Source organism: Solenopsis invicta, chromosome 3 (assembly GCF_016802725.1).
Source record: "Solenopsis invicta isolate M01_SB chromosome 3, UNIL_Sinv_3.0, whole genome shotgun sequence".
Lineage (NCBI taxonomy): Eukaryota > Metazoa > Arthropoda > Insecta > Hymenoptera > Formicidae > Solenopsis > Solenopsis invicta.
The window spans coordinates 9,692,658-9,710,604 of record NC_052666.1 but is presented as its reverse complement, the minus strand read 5'-3'; the positions used below and the strand labels follow the sequence as shown (position 1 = coordinate 9,710,604).

General features: G+C 37.9%; 1 protein-coding gene across 1 annotated transcript in view; it reads left to right on the top strand.

Annotated features, from left to right (window-relative positions):
* Positions 1 to 17,947, top strand: part of LOC120357042 (protein GVQW3-like) — a 240,672-nt gene that overhangs the window by 54,640 nt on the left and 168,085 nt on the right. The window lies entirely within an intron of this gene.

Sequence of the window (17,947 nt, the reverse complement as noted above, 5' to 3'; positions counted from 1 at the left end):
CCGCGGTATCCTTTCGACATTTTATGTTGTCAATAGTAAGTACAAGAATTTTTAGCTTTGTTGATATTAACTTTTTGTTAATATTAACACTTCTTTTTTTACATTGTTGAGACACTGTGGAAGTCCCCCGTCCCGCGGGATCGTGGGCTGACGGTCATTTTATTTATTTGTAACACAAAAACAACTGTATAAATGAAAATCAGCTTTGTCAATTTTAGTTAAAAATTTGTGTCATTACCTCCCGGACTATAAGTCATTAAACGATTTACAGATTGTTTACAAAGTTAAGCGGATTTAAATGGGGATGCGTCAAATCTCAAAATATTTTACAAACTTTGCGAAGCTCCACGACATGAAATAAAAATTGCACACACAAATGTAGTTTACATCATTCGAAGCGTGGATCTTTATCTTTAATTTGCGTTTTTAATAAGTGTTGTACGATTTTTTTTTCACTGAGTTAGGCAACACTAAAGCAAAAATGGCCTCTTTTTCTTGAATTTTTTCCTTCACTTCCTAGTGTAAAAGAATCTTCGAAAAAAATTAACTTAAATAATCGAAAGGTTTTGGCTTTTAAAATGAGACCTGAAAGATCGTTTTACATTTTTTTTTTACGAAGTTCAAATATTGACTTCAGCAAAGATTAAATAAGCGTTCAACAGCAAAATTAAAAGATCACCTACAATTACTCTTCAAAAAAATGTGTAACATGATAAATCAATAAAAATGATAAATCAAATGTTTTAAAACGCATTTTACAGCTTAAAGTTTTTACATACAATTTTAATATCGACTTTGAAAACGTATACTGATTTTTCACTTAACTATACGGATAAAAATAAAGATGCGGCAAAATTTAGATGCTAATGATTTAATGATTGATACTATGCGCCTTAAAATATTTTGCCAATATTCTATCTCTGTTTCTATTTGTTCGTTTAAGTAAAAATTTATTTTTTCTTGTGGTCTACTTTGATCAAATATTTTCATGATATTAGATTTATGTTGCAAACAATTTTTATGTTCTTGAAGGCGTTTATAGATATTATGCCAATTATTATAAGCATTTGTCAATGACAATTGCTGTCCAAAAAGTAAACAAGGAGCGCAGAAGACAGCTAATATATCAACCATAATCGCAATTAAGTATCGCCATTTTTAAGGATGCGAGTAAATAATGATTTGTTCATGTTTCGACATTGACCTGATATTAAGCGCTTTGAAAGAGAAAAATCAGCGTCCATGTTTTGTTTGATACCTTGTTTTAAAAGTACATCAATAATATTACAATTTTTGTTTTTCGTATTAAATTATAGTTAGCGAGCTGTTTTTGTTACTATTTTAATTGTGTCAAAGAATTTTACGATTTATAAACCCAATCAAAAGTTATCTGTGGACAAAAATAAGCATGTATAGAAACCGGTTCAGCATCGTACGTCTTAATAGTTGCCAAGAACTCTTGAAAAAGTAACATAAAGTTGCCCGTGACTAAATATATCTTTACATAGGTCTTCCAACACACATCAAATGTTTTGTCCTTGTGATTTATTAATTGTCATAGCAAAAGTTAATTTTATTGGAAATTGTCTTCTTTTAAAAGTAAAAAAATATACATTTTAGCAATACAATATTATACGATTAAAAAAAACAATATCTCCTACATTTTATATACATATATGTATATACATACACGCACACACACACACACGCGTGCGCGCGTGCGTGCGTGCGTGTGTATATATGTATATCATCTGTTAAGATTTTGCATTTTAGTAAATGATCAGCATGTTCATTAATTATTAGTCTAATTCCGTTACAAAGACCTTCATTGATACTGAGATTTTTAATCAACATAACGACACAATTTGGTTTTAAATTTTAATTCATAAAAAGTGCAAGAGATAATGGAGGTAAAATATTTGAATAGTCTGGTAACAAAGTTTCTCACTAATACCGCCATTATTATCGCAATTTTCAGTATACTATCTATACTTGTGAAAAAGACCCCGCAAAATCTTTATGGAAAATGGCTTTCGACGGAATTTTCTGAAACTGTGCTATATGATAGTTCTTGATGTGTAGATTAAAAGTGTCAATGGGCATAAGGTCTGAAAAATTATAGTTTTTGAGTCGTTCAAAGTTGGCGATTTTGCAGTATAAGGCTGCAGTAGTGATCACATAAAGTGGTATATAAAGCTTTGTACATAGTATATAATTATACTTGTATATATTTTCCTACTTACATACGTACATATTTATAAACTTTTTACAATTATATGTATAATATATAATATATACATATGTTTATTTATATGTTACATGTACATATAGTTTTACATCTTTTTACATTTTGTTGATGAATCTTATATTAATGTTCACTTATTATGTGTCATAAAAATATGTTTGAATCGTATCTTTCTCAAAAACCACTTTATGTGATCACTACTGCAGCCTTATACTGCAAAATCGTCAACTTTGAACGACTGTAACTTAAAAACTATAATTTTTCAGACCTTGTGCCCATTGACACTTTTGATCTACACATCAAGAACTATCATATAGCACAGTTTCAGAAAATTCCGTCGAAAGCCATTTTTCATAAAGATTCTTCTACGGGGTCTTTTGTTTTTTAAATGTATGTAGTAATTCGACAACTCGTTTATTAATTTCATCAACATCAACATTTCTTGTAGAAAGTTTTGCACACTTCGTCATTTGATTAAATTTTCTATTTTGTATGAATTCATCATATATCGCTTCTACAAAATTGATATTAATGGATACAATACAACATTTAGAAAGTTTTATTAATATAATTTGTTAGAATTATTTAATATGCTATCTCCCATATCCAATAGAAACTTTGTAAATTCAGTTTCGTTGGGAAAAACTTATATATTTTCTGTTAAAAAAAAAATTTATAAAATGTTTCCAAATAGAAATAAATTTAATTGAAAGATTCACAATTTTACTTTAAGTACCATCTACTTTAATGAGGAGAAGTTGTCTGAAATCATCATCTAACATAATAATCATCAATTTTTCATCAAAAACCAAATCATTTTTCATAATATCACGTAACGTTTGATCCGTAATCTCTAGAGCATATCATAGTGCCATTGGTGTTTTATCCGAAATAAAAATATCTGTTTCTTTCAAATAATGAGCTTCCTTAGATTGGATTTTAATGCTAGGTAATGAATCAGCAAATAATGGAGCCGGTAATAATGTAATCTAAACATTTTATGAACTATTTTTCCTGCTCGTCATAACGTCGCTGCAATGCCCGTAAAAACCATTTTATATGTTTATTGTTTATTTTGAATTTTAGTTAAATAATATATAGTTGTATATATAAACGTTTTATCGAAATCACTTGAATCATCGATATAAATACAATTATTATCATGATTATTAGCATCTAATTTGTTTAATACAAGATCTACTATTTCTTTTTACTTATCATTTAACTGTATATATTGTCTGGTATCAACTTCCTTAGCTTCTTCAATTGTTATGTAATCATTTTTCATATCGTTATTGTCAGTTCTATTTGTGGAAAATCTTAAAGACTTTTACCTTCAGCACAGAGCGTAATATTAATTTGTGTATGTTTTCTTTTGTCCTTGTAATAATCCAAAGTGTCGAATATAAACTTTCGACAGTGCTACTTGTTAAGATGTCCCTATTGGCTCGTTATTGATGCGTTGCGATACGCGCGTCTCACTGTCGTGCGCCCCCTATTCTAGCGACTCGTGCCTGACTTTCGCGTCTACTGATCTAGCTACGCTATGCTCTTTTACTTGTCCAGCGAGCCCGCCTCTGTGTGTGTCGTCCTGTCAAGAATAAAGGATTTCTGTTTCGCTGTGAAATTACGCCGTGCACCAATTCATTAAACCTGCCTCCACCCAGCCCGCTCTAACAGGTTATGGGCCCAGAGCCTTACGGAATAAGCGCAGGGAACAAATAAGAAGTACACGCTAGCGAAACGAAACGAGACCAACACACGCTTGTCGACATTGAAGAAAATGGCGTCTCATCACACCGTGCGCATCGAGCCTCTAAATAAAGACAATTTCGACACATGGAAAATCCAGATGGAAGCGTTGCTCGTCAAGAACGACTCGTGGGGATACGTAAGTGGAGAACAAGTAAAACCCCAGGTCGTTGCAACGAACGCGGAATCGGTCGCGGCCGGCGCTGCATGGGACGCAGCGGATCGAAAGGCGAGATCGGACATCATTCTTGGAATCTCCCCATCCGAGCTGAAACAAGTCAAAGGGTGCGAGACGTCTAACGCCATGTGGAGGAAACTGCAGTCGATCTACCAATCGACCGGACCGGCGAGGAAAGCGACTCTACTGAAGCAACTGACTTTACATCGAATGGACGACGGAGGCGACATCCGAGAGCACTTGCGCAAGTTTTTTGACACGGTAGATAAACTTAGCGAAATGGAAATCGAGGTAAATCCGGACTTGTTAACAATTATGCTGCTGTACAGTCTACCGCCAAGTTTCGAAAATTTTAGATGCGCGATCGAGTCCCGCGACGAACTACCGAGCCCCGAAGCGTTACGCGTAAAAATCGTTGAAGAAAACGACGCACGGAAGGGCGATGCGCGAGCGACAATGCCGAACGCTCTGATTGCGAAAGGGCCTCGCGGTAGAAAACCGAAGCCGAAGTCAAAACAGAACGACGCGCGCGAAACCAAAAGTGCCGAAACTTTCAAATATAAGTGTCACCGCTGTCGTAAGGTCGGGCATAAAGCAACCGACTGCCGGGAAACTCTCTACAACGCCGTCGCTCAGAAAACAAACGACGTAAGCCTATACGCTCGATCCGAAAATGGACATGCGTTCAGTACCGGAAGTGAGAAGCGGCGCGCGGACTGGTGTTTAGATAGCGGTTGTTCGACTCATTTGTGTAACGATAGGCGCGATTTTGTAGAAATATCGGACGAAGCGGCAGGGAAACTGAACCTCGCGAGTAATGCGTCGACCGAGATCAAGGCAAGAGGAAAAGTCTCGATAGCAATTGAGACAAACGGTTATGCCAAAAACGTGAATATACATGATGTATCGTATGTACCGGACTTGCGAATAAATCTCCTTTCGGTCGGAAAAATCGCTGACAAAGGGTACACAGTGATCTTCGATAAAGATGTCGGAAGGGTAGTAGACAAACATAACCGCACTGTATTAGTGGCCGATCGCATCGACGACTTGTATTACTTGCGTGACCGAACGCTGGCTTGTAATAACGCGACGAAAAGCGGAAACGAACGCGAATCGTTCGAGAGATGGCATCGTAGGATGGGCCACTTAAACGCGCGCGATTTAAAGTTAAGCGTCCGAGACGGAAAAATACGCGGCATAGACCTGATCACTCCCCTCGAAAAACTAGACTGCGAAGTTTGCATTCTCGGTAAAATGACCCGCAATCCGTTCCCGAAAACCACTAGTAGGAAGTCGGAACTCCTCGAAATTATACATTCCGACGTACGCGGACCGATGCGTATAGAATCTAATGGTCATGCTAGATACTTTGTAACGTTCATCGACGATTATTCGAAGTGGTGCAAAGTTCGATTGTTAAAGGGAAAGGACGAAGTCTTCAAGGCCTTCAAGGAATATAAGGCGTCCGTGGAGAAACGAACCGGCAAAAGTATAAAGTACCTTCAGTCTGACAACGGAAAGGAATTCAAGAACGAAATGTTCGACGCTTTCTTGAAGGAGCACGGAATCGGACGGCGGCTAACTGTTACCAATACTCCCGAGCAGAATGGGGTGGCCGAGAGACGAAACCGCACGCTCGTTGAAATGGCCAGATGTCTCTTGATACAATCAACACTACCACCGTCTTTCTGGGGAGAAGCCGTAAATACGGCGAACTACATTAGGAATCGATGCCCGTCGAACAGTTTAAACGGCGAGACCGCTTATCTAAGGTGGACTGGAAGCGTACCCAACGTACGCCATCTAAGGGAATTCGGCTGCGACGTCTACTCCTTGAACCGATCTCCGAGCAAGGGGAAGTTCGGCGATCGATCTAAGAGGGGAGTCCTTGTCGGATATTCCGACGAGTCCAAGGCCTATCGAGTTTGGATCCCCGACGAGAGGAGGATAGACATAACTCGCGACGTGAAATTCTTGGAGAGGGACCAAATCTTACCCGCCGAATTCGAAGACTTCAGCGCACACGAGGATGGCCGCGCCGAGAATCCTGACGCCGGCGAAACTGATGTACCCCCGAACACGACGGAAACGGAGATCGAATTAGACGTAGAACTAACGAACGCACCGATTGGGGACGAAGAAAATGCGCCCGGAGACGATGCTGGAGACGCGGACCCGCCAAGAAGAGGCCCAGGAAGACCGAAGTTAATCAGGACTGGACTCAGGGGAAGACCGAGGAAGCAGTATCACGAGGCTGCACTCGCAAATGAGAGGACGGAGTTCGCTTGCTCAGCCGAAATTCCGATCGACGCGGCGCTACAAGGACCAAACGCGGACGAATGGCTCGAAGCCATAGTATCGGAGGTCAAATCGCTGCTGACAAACGATACGTGGACCGTAACCCAGCGTCCAAAGGATAGAGAAGTCATCGGCTGTCGCTTCGTTCTTCGAAACAAGCGGAACAGCGACGCTGGAGCGAAGAAAGGCTCGACTCGTAGCGAAGGGTTATGCGCAACGCCCTGGAGTAGATTTTGGTAATACTTTCGCCCCAGTGGCCAGGATGAGCTCTGTACGTGCCGTGTCGGCACTCACGGCTCAGTTCGGATTAACGCTGCATCATTTTGACGTTACCACCGCTTACCTGAACGGCGAATTGGAAGAGGATGTCTTCATGAAGGTTCCCGAGAATATCGAAGGCTGCCTGGAAGAAATCATTCGCCCTGGTAAGAAAAATTGCAGCATTCGGAAGAAAGCGGAGAAGATGCTCGAAGAATTGGCCGACGAAGAAAATGTGCTTCTCCTACGCAAATCTCTATACGGACTACGTCAGGCGGGAAGGCGATGGCACGCGAAGTTGAGCGAAGTCCTCAAAGAGTTTGGATTCTCCCAATCGACCTCGGATCCGTGCGTCTTCCACCTTGGGCAGGGGAAAGACTCCCTCTTAGCCGTAGTGTATGTGGACGACATTTTAGTAGTCTCCAAGGACGAGCGGCCCGTAGCGAATTTGTTCCAACATTTGTCGACGCGGTTTCGATATCAAAAACCTGGGTCCCGTGAAGTACTGCCTTGGCATAGAATTTTCGCAGGGCCGAGGGTTCGTTACCATGAATCAGAGGGGTTATATTAATGACGTTCTGGATCGTTTCGGTATGTCCGAGTCAAATCCTGTCGGAACGCCTGTGGAACTTGGAACTCGACTGCGACGAGACGAGAAAGTCAGCTTGGAAATGAAGGCCTTACCTTACAGAGAGCTTGTGGGAGTTTTGATGTACCTATCCGTATGCACTAGACCTGACATCGCTCACGCCGTCAGCTACTTGAGCCAATTCAACGACTGCTATGGTAATGATCATTGGACGGCGGCCAAACATGTATTAAGGTACTTGAAAGGCACAAGTAACACTGGCCTTCTCTTTAGAAAAACTTCAGACTCGCTCATCGGATTTGCTGATGCCGACTGGGCAAACTGTTTGGATGATAGGAGATCATACACCGGCTACGCATTCGTGTTGGGAGGATGTACTATCTCGTGGGAGTCGCGGAAACAGAAGACAACCGCACTCTCATCCATGGAAGCAGAGTACATGGCTTTAAGCGAAGCTACGAAGGAAGCCGTGCATCTCCGGAGTCTCCTGGGCGAATTAGGTTTTCCGTATCCCAAGATTAGACTATGGAGCGATAATTACGGCGCCATCAAGCTGGCTGAGAATCCGGTGTTCCATAACCGATCGAAGCATATCGACGTGCGACACCATTTCGTCCGAGAGATGTTGGAGACCGGCGTGATCGACATCGACCACAGACCAACGGAATACATGGCCGCGGATGTCCTTACAAAGGGATTATCGGGCCCCAAGCATCGGAAATGCCTCGAACTCCTGGGCGTGAAAATTGAAGAAGAGCGCTCACAGAATCACTCGCGCATCGAGGGGAAGTGTTAAGATGTCCCTATTGGCTCGTTATTGATGCGTTGCGATACGCGCGTCTCACTGTCGTGCGCCCCCTATTCTAGCGACTCGTGCCTGACTTTCGCGTCTACCGATCTAGCTACGCTATGCTCTTTTACTTGTCCAGCGAGCCCGCCTCTGTGTGTGTCGTCCTGTCAAGAATAAAGGATCTCTGTTTCGCTGTGAAATTACGCCGTGCACCAATTCATTAAACCTGCCTCCACCCAGCCCGCTCTAACACTACTTAAAAATTTTCCCAAAGTTCTACAGAATACGAGGGCAGTCCGATAAGTACTTAGCCTACAAAAGAAAAACGAAAATTTTGGAAAAGTGGCGATTTATTTCTCAACATAGTCTTCTTTTAGCTCAATACACTTGACCCAGCGATGCCCCAACTTCTTTAACCCATCTGAAAAATACGTTTTCTCGACGTCTGCAAAGTATGCCTCCGTGGCGGCGATGACCTCCTCATTCGACTCAAATTTCTGCCCGGCGAGTGACTTTTTCAAATTTGGAAACAAAAAAAGTCGCACGGGGCCAAATCTGGAGAATACGGTAGATGGAGCAGCAGTTCGTAGTGCAATTCGACCAATTTGGCTGTGGCGACGGCGGAGGTGTGAGCCGATGCGTTGTCATGGTGGAAGAGCACTTTTTTCTTCGCCAAATGGAGCCGTTTTTTTCTGCAATTCGGCGTCGAATCGGCCCAATAATTTGGCATAGTAGAGCCCTGTGACTGTTTTGCCTTTCTCCAGGTAGTCGATGTAGATCACACCTTGTGAATCTCAAAAAACGGTGGCCATCACCTTTCCGGCCGATAGGACAATCTTCGCTTTCTTCGGAGCACGTTCGCCGGATGAAGTCCACTGTTTCGACTGTTCCTTGGTCTCTGGTATGTACCAGTGGATCCATGTGTCGACGGTCACGAAACGATGCAGAAACTCCTTCGGATTGCGCTTAAACAGCGTCAAACACTGCTCTGAAGTGGTCTCACGGTTGCGCTTGTTGTCCGGAGTGAGCAAACGCGGCACCCATCACGCTGACAGCTTTCTCATGCCCAAAATTTCATGCAGGATATGATCCACTCGGTTTTTTGAGATGCCTACTGTTTCAGCTATCTCGCGCACCTTCAATCGGCGATCTGCCAATACAAAATCGTGGATTTTTTTCACGTTATCCTCCGTGGTATTTTCGGGGCACTTGGGCGTGACTCATCAAAAACCGACGTGCGACCACGTTGAAACTCGTTAAACCAATTTTTGACGGTTGCCATCGAAGGAGAAGAGTCACCGTATACAGCATCCAAGCGCTCTTTGATTTCGCTGCGCGATTTTCCTTCCAAAAACAAGAATCGAATCACCGACCGATATTGCTTTTTTTCCATTTTTCTAAAATCCGCGGACACGCCTGCTTCCACACGCGGTCAAAACAAAACTACGAGTCCGATTCGGCTGAAATTTTTACAGTAGCCGTCTACGAGAATGTACTACATGATAGTAAATCTCTCTTGCGATACTGGCACCATCGGGCGGTGAGGCTAAGTACTTATCGGACCGCCCTCGTATATTGATTGACAATGTAATCACATTTGTACAAATAATCTATGAAGTTGTTGGGGCATTATCCATCCAACAGCTACGTCAATAGCTCGTTTCCATTCATCATCATCTTCAATTAAACCTAAAGCTAAACATGCCGCTGTAAATAATTGAGATATTTCTCCGTTTATACGAGTAGTACTTAAATTATCAAAACTTGTAGCTCTCTTTACAGTGAGCAATAACAGTTGTTAATGAAATAATTCTGTTTGTGTTGGATTAATGAAACCTAAAAACCATTAAAAATGTAAAAAAGCGCCAAATATATTTTTGTTACAATATAAAACCAAACCAAATCAAACCAAACTAAACTAAAACTGCAATGAATAAAACCGAATATATAATACCATCAAAAAGAAGTGAAATCAAAAATATTCCAAGTATATTTATTACCGATGGGGTGAAAGCTTTATGACCACGTTGCAATTAACTACCAGCCACTTACAGTGTTAAACAGTAGAAAAGCTCTAGACACCAGCCGCTCTAAATAGCTATGGTCAATCGCAACGTGGTTAAGAGGATGCTATAGTGACGGGAATTACCGACACATTACAGTGTTCATTAATTTTCGAATTGGCTCTACAGATCACAAAATCCTTTTACAGAATAAAAATACGCACCAAAACAAAGAGCGGGCTGGTAAATTTTACGAGAAAATTGAACAAAAAGTTAAAAATTTATTTATTTTCGGCTCGTGGATCTGTCAACCGAGGTTAACTTTTGTCATTACTAACGTTGTACATACTAACGTTCTATAGCTCATATGTATAAAATGAAACCAGGCCGCACTTTAGAAAACTCTAACAAACAACACTGACTGTGTGTCATTCCAGTCAAAAGCCTAACAAAAAAGTTTAATATGTAAACAGCTGTACGTGTACAAATTTCGCTTAGCGCACGTAAACAATGGCAAGCAAAGTAGTAACTGTAGTTAATAGGTCTTTTCGCAGATGGCGAAATAATCAAAAAACAAAGACAGATCTATGCGTTGGACAAAGAGTGATAGCCTGGTCTCCTTAAAAAAATAATCTGCAATGCCGACGTCGAGGAAGTTCTTCGGTCACTATAGCATCCTCTTAAATGGGACACTCCTGTATCGATAAACAGCAAATTATGTGACAGATAAAATCAAAGATGGGCAAAATCTCTAGCAGCAGTATACTTGGCGCGCCCGTTTTTTTTTTATAAATTTTTAGACCACGCAGTCCTTCTGTTGTTCATACTGCTACTTAAAATACTGACGAATCTAAAAACATTCTATTTACTTACAGGTTTACAAATTTACTTACACAGACAAGAAGGCTTGCTATTAAAATGAGCAATTTTATTTGAAAACATAATACCGAATCTTATTACTCATTATTATAATATATAGAAATTCTGAAGTTATTTAAAGATTTATTTGTCATTAGAATGATTTGTCCCTTCGTTCAAATTACAGAATTTCTATTTTCAAAGAATAATTTGAGAATAAAAAGAAAATTGATAAACAAAACTTCAGAAACTTTAGTTTCAATAATTTGTACCATTATTGAAAACTTTAATATTTTTATCAATATGATTATAATAATGATAATCTTTACTGAGATTGTCAGTGCAGAAAATGTCATATAAAATTCATTTAAATGCATTAGTAAATTTATTAATTATTTATTCAAACTAAGATATTGTAAACCAAAAATTTATTTAACAAAATTTTTTGGGAATTTTACGTTTACACTTGTAATAAAATTTATTTTATAAAAAAAGAAATTTTATAATAAGCAAATTATTTAAACATTGTTTTTTTAAACTTTATTTAATAAAATCTATATTATTAAACTTGTTAATCAATATAAAATTTTGTATTCTGTATAAAGCAATATAATCCAATTAAAAATAGAAATATTATGTCAAATAATAACTTATATTGTTACCATAATAAAATTTAGAATTGAATATTTTTTAAATTTAGAGATAAAATGATAGTAACTTTATTTTTTTGTCATTTAAAGTATAACAATAGTAAAATGAGTCGTATGTGTATGTGTGCGTGTATGTTGACTTATATCACATGCATGTGCACATACACACATACGCGCGCGCACACACACACACACACACACACACACACAATTTAGTCATAGTAATGACATTAATATTTGACAAAATTAATCCATATTCCGGTAAAAATGACGCTATAAAATACAGTATGCTAAAAAGTAAAGAATTAGAAAAATTATTAGATAAGTTTAACATAAAGATAAGCTTGTTAAATGTACAAAATAGCTTAGTTTGAATTTTTACAATATTTATTATTACATTTAATATTAATCATCAAATAATATAATTTATGAATCTTGTGATTAACTTTAGCATTACAAAAAAATAATAAAAAAATACTTGTTAATTTCCAAGTAATTATTATTGTTATGAAAAATTATAATGTTATTATTAAACCGTTATAAAACATTATTTCAACGGTATCAGTTATATATATATCTACAGATTTTAGCAATAACTTCTTGTGTAAAAGGTTATAATAAGCTAAAGAACAAATCTTTTTGACACGCACACACACACGCCGACACACACACACACACACACACACACACACACACACACACGCACGCACGCACGCACACGCAACACACATACACACACACAAAATATCACTGCACATTACATACCAGATAGCCAAACGATTGCAAATTGTCACCAATTTGTCATAAATATAATAGCGGTATATAAGTTTCCAACAACAAATCGGCAATTAATATATTTGTGAATGAGAATCGTTGCTCACATGAATTAATTGCTACCAGATTGCCATAAACATGGGTTCCAACAATTGGAACGACCATTGCTTGATAACAAAACTTAGCATATTGATACTAAATTAATAAAACCATTTTCGTTGTGTTAAATTAAAGGCAATGTAATAGTAATTTACGAACAACTTAATTTCTGCAGTGATTTGGTTTAGATTGCGTTTTCACGTTTGACCATCTGGGATGTTACAATATATTAAGAGACGCGGTAGCGTCTCGCGTTAAGAATATTTTTTTTTTAATTTTTTTTAAACCGAGTAAATAAAAGACGCTACCGTGTATCATTTACAGGAAAAAACTCAGTTTTTTACAAATAAATGGTTGTCTTTTTTAAACAAATTAATGTTATTAAAAAATGAATGTAGGGGGGGTAAGTGTCGATTTTTCCGAGCACAATGACATAAGAATGATGCCCGTACGTGCATTTGATTCTGAAATATGAATTATGAATGTATTTTTTAGCCCGATTTATGTCATTCAGATACGTCGTCGTCGTTGTCGTCGAGGTCTTCCTCTTCGAGAAATTTCAGAATTGTCCCGTTTGGCGGTAATTTTGAAAAGCTATATGAATATATATAAAAAATATTTCAAAAACTTGGTCTCTCTCTCTGTTTCTCACTCTCTTTTGCTTGCTCTAGTTCTTCGACTCTCTCTCTCTCTCTCTCTCTCTCTCTCTCTCTCTCTCTCCCTCCCTCTCTCTCTTCCATTCTCTCGATCTGTACCGTTCTTTTTTGCTCTCTACCGTTTTTCTACGCTCTTTCTCTCGCTTTCCCATGCTTTCTCTCGTTGTCTATCATTTTTTCTTACTCTCTCTTGCTCTCCTTCGTTCGTTTTTACCATTCTTTCTCTCATTCTCTACCGCTCTCCCTTGTACTCTTCCGCTCTCTCTCGCCCTCTACTGCTCTCCCTCGCCATCTACCGTTCGACATTGCTTTCTTTCGCTCTCCACCGCTCTCTCTCGTTTTCTACCACTCTCCTTCGCCCTCCCATGCTCTCCTTCACTCATCCCTCCCATATTATTGCTTTCCTACGCTCTCCTACGCTTTCTATTGTTTTTCCTCGCTCTCTACCGCTCTCCTGCGCCCTCTACCGCTCTCCTTCGCCCTCTGCCGCTCTCTCTCGCTCTCTACTGCTCTCCCTCGCTTTCTACCGTTTGTATTTGCATTCTTTCGCTCTCCCCTGTCCTCTCTCGTTCTCTATTTCTCTCCTTCGTCCTCCCTCACTCTCCCTCCCACTCCATCGCTTTCATACACTCTCTACCGCTGTCCTTCGTCCTCTACGCTCTCTCTTGCCCTCTACTGCTCTTCCTCGTTTTCTACCGTTCACCTTTGCTTTCTTTTGCCCTCTCCTGCTCACTCTTGTTTTCTACCACTTTCCTTCGCCCTCCCTCGCTCTCCTTCACTCTTCCTCCCTCTTTATTGCTTTCCTACGCTCTCCTACGCTTTCTATTGCTTTTCCTCGCTCTCTACCGCTCTCTTTCACCCTCTACCGCTCTCCTTCGCCCTCTACCGCTCTCCTTCGCCCTCTATCGCTCTCTCTTTCGCCCTCTACTGCTCTCCCTCGCTTTCTACCGTTCGCCCTTGCTTTCTTTCGCTCTCCCCCGTTGTCTCTTCTTCTCTACCGCTCGCCTTTGCCCTCTCCCGCTCTCCTTCACTCTCCCTCCCTCTCTATTGCTTTCCTACGCTCTCTACCGCTCTTCCTCGCTCTCTACTGCTCTTCTTCGCCCTCTACCGCTCTTTTTGCCCTCTGCCGCTTTTTCTTGCCCTCTACTGCTCTCCCTCGCTTTCTACCGTTTGCCTTTACTTTCTTTCACCTCCCCCCACCCCCGTTCACTCTTGTTTTCTAACACTTTTCTTCGCTCTCCCTCGCTCTCCTTCACTTTCCCTTCCTCTCTATCGCTTTCTTACGCTCTTCTACGCTTTCTACCGCTTTTCCTCGCTCTCTACCGCTTTCCTTCGCTCTCTCTCTCTCTTTCGCCCTCTACTGCTTTCACTCTCTTTCTACCGTTCGCCCTTGTTTTTTTTGCTCTCCCTTGCTCTCTCTTGTTTTTTACCGTTCTTCTTCTCCCACCCTCGCTCTCCTTTACTCTCCCTCCCTCTCTATCACTTTTCTACGCTCTCTACCGCTCTTCTTTGCTCTTTCTCATTCTTCATCGCTCTCCACTTTTTCACGCCCTCATCCCTTGCTCTTTATCACTCTCCTTTGCTTTCTTTTTTGCCTGCTCTCCTTCGCTCTCTATTGCTCTCCCTCGCTCTCTACCGCACTCTTTTGTTCTTTGTTTTTTTTGTGTCTAAATAATTACTTTTGCAACTGTTTACAAAACATATACATTTTTTTTGTGTCTATATAACCTTACTACGTCTATGATATATTATTACTGTAACAAAATATTTACCAAAAATTCGTGAAATATCACATACCGTTTTGTGATTAGTTTTTGATTTCTTAAAATAGACCAGTCGAGATATCTCTACTACATAATTTTTATTAGCATGAACTTCCAAGCATGTAAGATTAGATTTCAATAACAACTAAACCGATCAAGTTTAAGTAATCTGTAGCAATAGCTTGGATAAAATGGCATTATAAAAGTGTACTTATTTTTTCTTTTCGTACCGTACGTGTAGTTTTTATTTATACAAATAAAAAACTCACTTAAAAAATGTTAAAAATATAAAAAAACCTCTAAGTATATTTTTTTGTAATATTATCAATGTAACAAAATTCTTAGCAAAAATTCGTGAAATCCACTTAAAAAACATTAAAAATGTAAAAAAAAAGCGTTAAGTATATTTTTTGCAATATATTATTGAGGTAACAAAATTTTTTGCAAAAATTCGTGAAATCCGCCTAAAAAAGACATTAAAAATGTAAAAAAAAACGCCAAGTATATATTTTTAGATAAAGAACCAAATTAAACTAAACCAAAACTGCAATGAATGAAATCAAATATAATACCATCAAAAAGAAGTGAAATCAAAAATATTGAAAGTATATTTATTACCGATGGGTTGGGAATCTTTTGACCACGTTGCGATTGACCACCAGCCACTTACAGTGTTAAACAGTGAAAAAACTCTAGGCACCGGTCGCTCTAAATGACTGTGATCAATCGCAACGTGATGTAACGGGACACTCCCGTACCAATGAGCAGCAAATTATGTGACAGATAACATCAAAGATGGGCAAAATCTCTAGCAGCAGCATACTTGACGCGCCCGTTTTTTTATATAATTAATACCGTCAAAGTTAACTTTTATAACGATTTAGTAATAACGTTATAATTTTTTATAACAACAATAATTATTTAGAACTTAACAAGTATTGTTTTATTATTTTTTGTAATGCTGTAGTAAATCTCGAGATTTTTAAATTACATTATTTGACGATTAATATTAACCCTTAAACACGTAAGTGGGTCTGAGAGACCCCATATGAAGTTTTGCACGCTTGCTATGTGAAACGGAATGAAATAGGAGGTTCGGACCAAGACCAAGTAAAAAAAGTTTGAAATCTCCTCTTTTGATTGATATGGTTGATCAACTTTTTTGGTCAACTAGAATTTAAACGGCACGGCAGCAAAGTTTTATTAAGGTCAATGCGACCCATATAGTGTGAAAGTGAAACTTTTTTTGTGAGTATTTTACATAAAAAGCTGGACAAAACACGTTCGAACAGGTCGGTTTGCGGATGTTACTTGCATATACTCTATCTAAAGTTGGAATACTATAAAATGCTGTAGAAAAGAGTGTTTTTTCGAAATATATCATAAAGCACATCAATTTTCAATTTTAGACACAATTTAATCAAAAATGCCTCTTATTCGCCTTGTTACATAAGTACATTTTCTAATAGAAATAACACTGATATAATTTTTTTTGAAAGTATGAATCTTTAGCTATAAAACGCCGTATTGTAAAGTTCTTCACAGTTTTTTGTTGCAAAAAAATGATTTTTTTTTTAAAGTGAATTTTTAAATGCCCAAAAATACCTTATATTCTCCATGTTACATAATTATACTTTTTAAAAGGAATGACTTTGCCAAATTTTATTTTGAAAATGTGAATCTTTAGCTTTAAAACGCCGTATTTGAAAGTCCTTGAAAGTTTTTTGTTGCGAAAATATGATTTTTTGAAAGAAAAGTGGATTTTTAACTAATTTCTCATTTTTGCTTAATGGTTTTTCTTTTATAACTTCACAATAAATTATTTTTCGGCAATGCCAATTGTGCAGTCACACTTCTGAGATTTTGAACTTTCGTTTTGAAAAAAAAATCGTAGAAAAATATTGATTGTAATCAAAGTTATAGCTTCTCAAAGTTGAAAAAGTAACCTAGACCCAAAAATGTGTTTCCGTATTTTACAGGATTGGTGTGTTTAAGGGTTAAATGTAATGATAAATATTGTAAAAATTTAAACTAAACTATTCTGTACATTTAACAAGCTTATGTTTATGTTAAACTGACCTAATAATTTTTCTAATAATTTTTTAGCACACTGCATTTTATAACGTCATTTTTACCAGAATTTAGATTAATTTTGTTAAATATTAATGTTATTATTAGAACTATGTTCCAATCAATGCCAGTACTGAAAATTGATTTAATCATTATTTAACAAGTTTTGTAAATAATGATTAAAGTGTAGGTTATATTTTAAATTAATATGTATATATGTATGTGCACATGCGTGTGATGTAAGTCAACATACACGCACACATACACACACAGCTCATTTTACTATTGTTACTTCTTAAATAACAAGGAAAATAGAATGACCATCATTTTATGACTAAATTGAAAAGACATTCATTCCTAAACTTTGTTATGGTAACAATAGAAGCTATTATTTGACATAATACTTCTATTTTTTAAGTGGATTATATTGCTTTATACAAAATACAAAATTTCGTATTGAATACAAAGTTTAAATAATATAGATTTTACTGAATAAAACATGAAGAAGCAACGTGTGAACAATTTGCTTACTATAAAATTTCTTCTTTTATAAAATAAACTTTATTACAAGTATAGACATAATGTTTCCAAAAGATTTTGTTAAATAAATTTTAGGCTTACAATGAATCTTAATTTGAATAAATATTTAATAAGTTTGTTAGTGCATTTAAATGAACTTTATATGAAATTTTGTGCACTAATAATCTTAGTAAAGATTATCGTTATTTTATAATTATTATTATTGTAGTAAAAAATTATTACTTGCCGTAACACGTTATTACTAAATCGTTATAAAAGATAACTTTGACGGTATTAATTATATAAAAAGAACGGGCGCGTTAAGTATGCTGCTGCTAGAGATTTTGCCCATCTTTGATTTTATCTGTCACATAATTTGCTGCTCATTGGTACGGGAGTGTCCCGTTAGACCACGTTGCGATTGATCACAGTCATTTAGAGC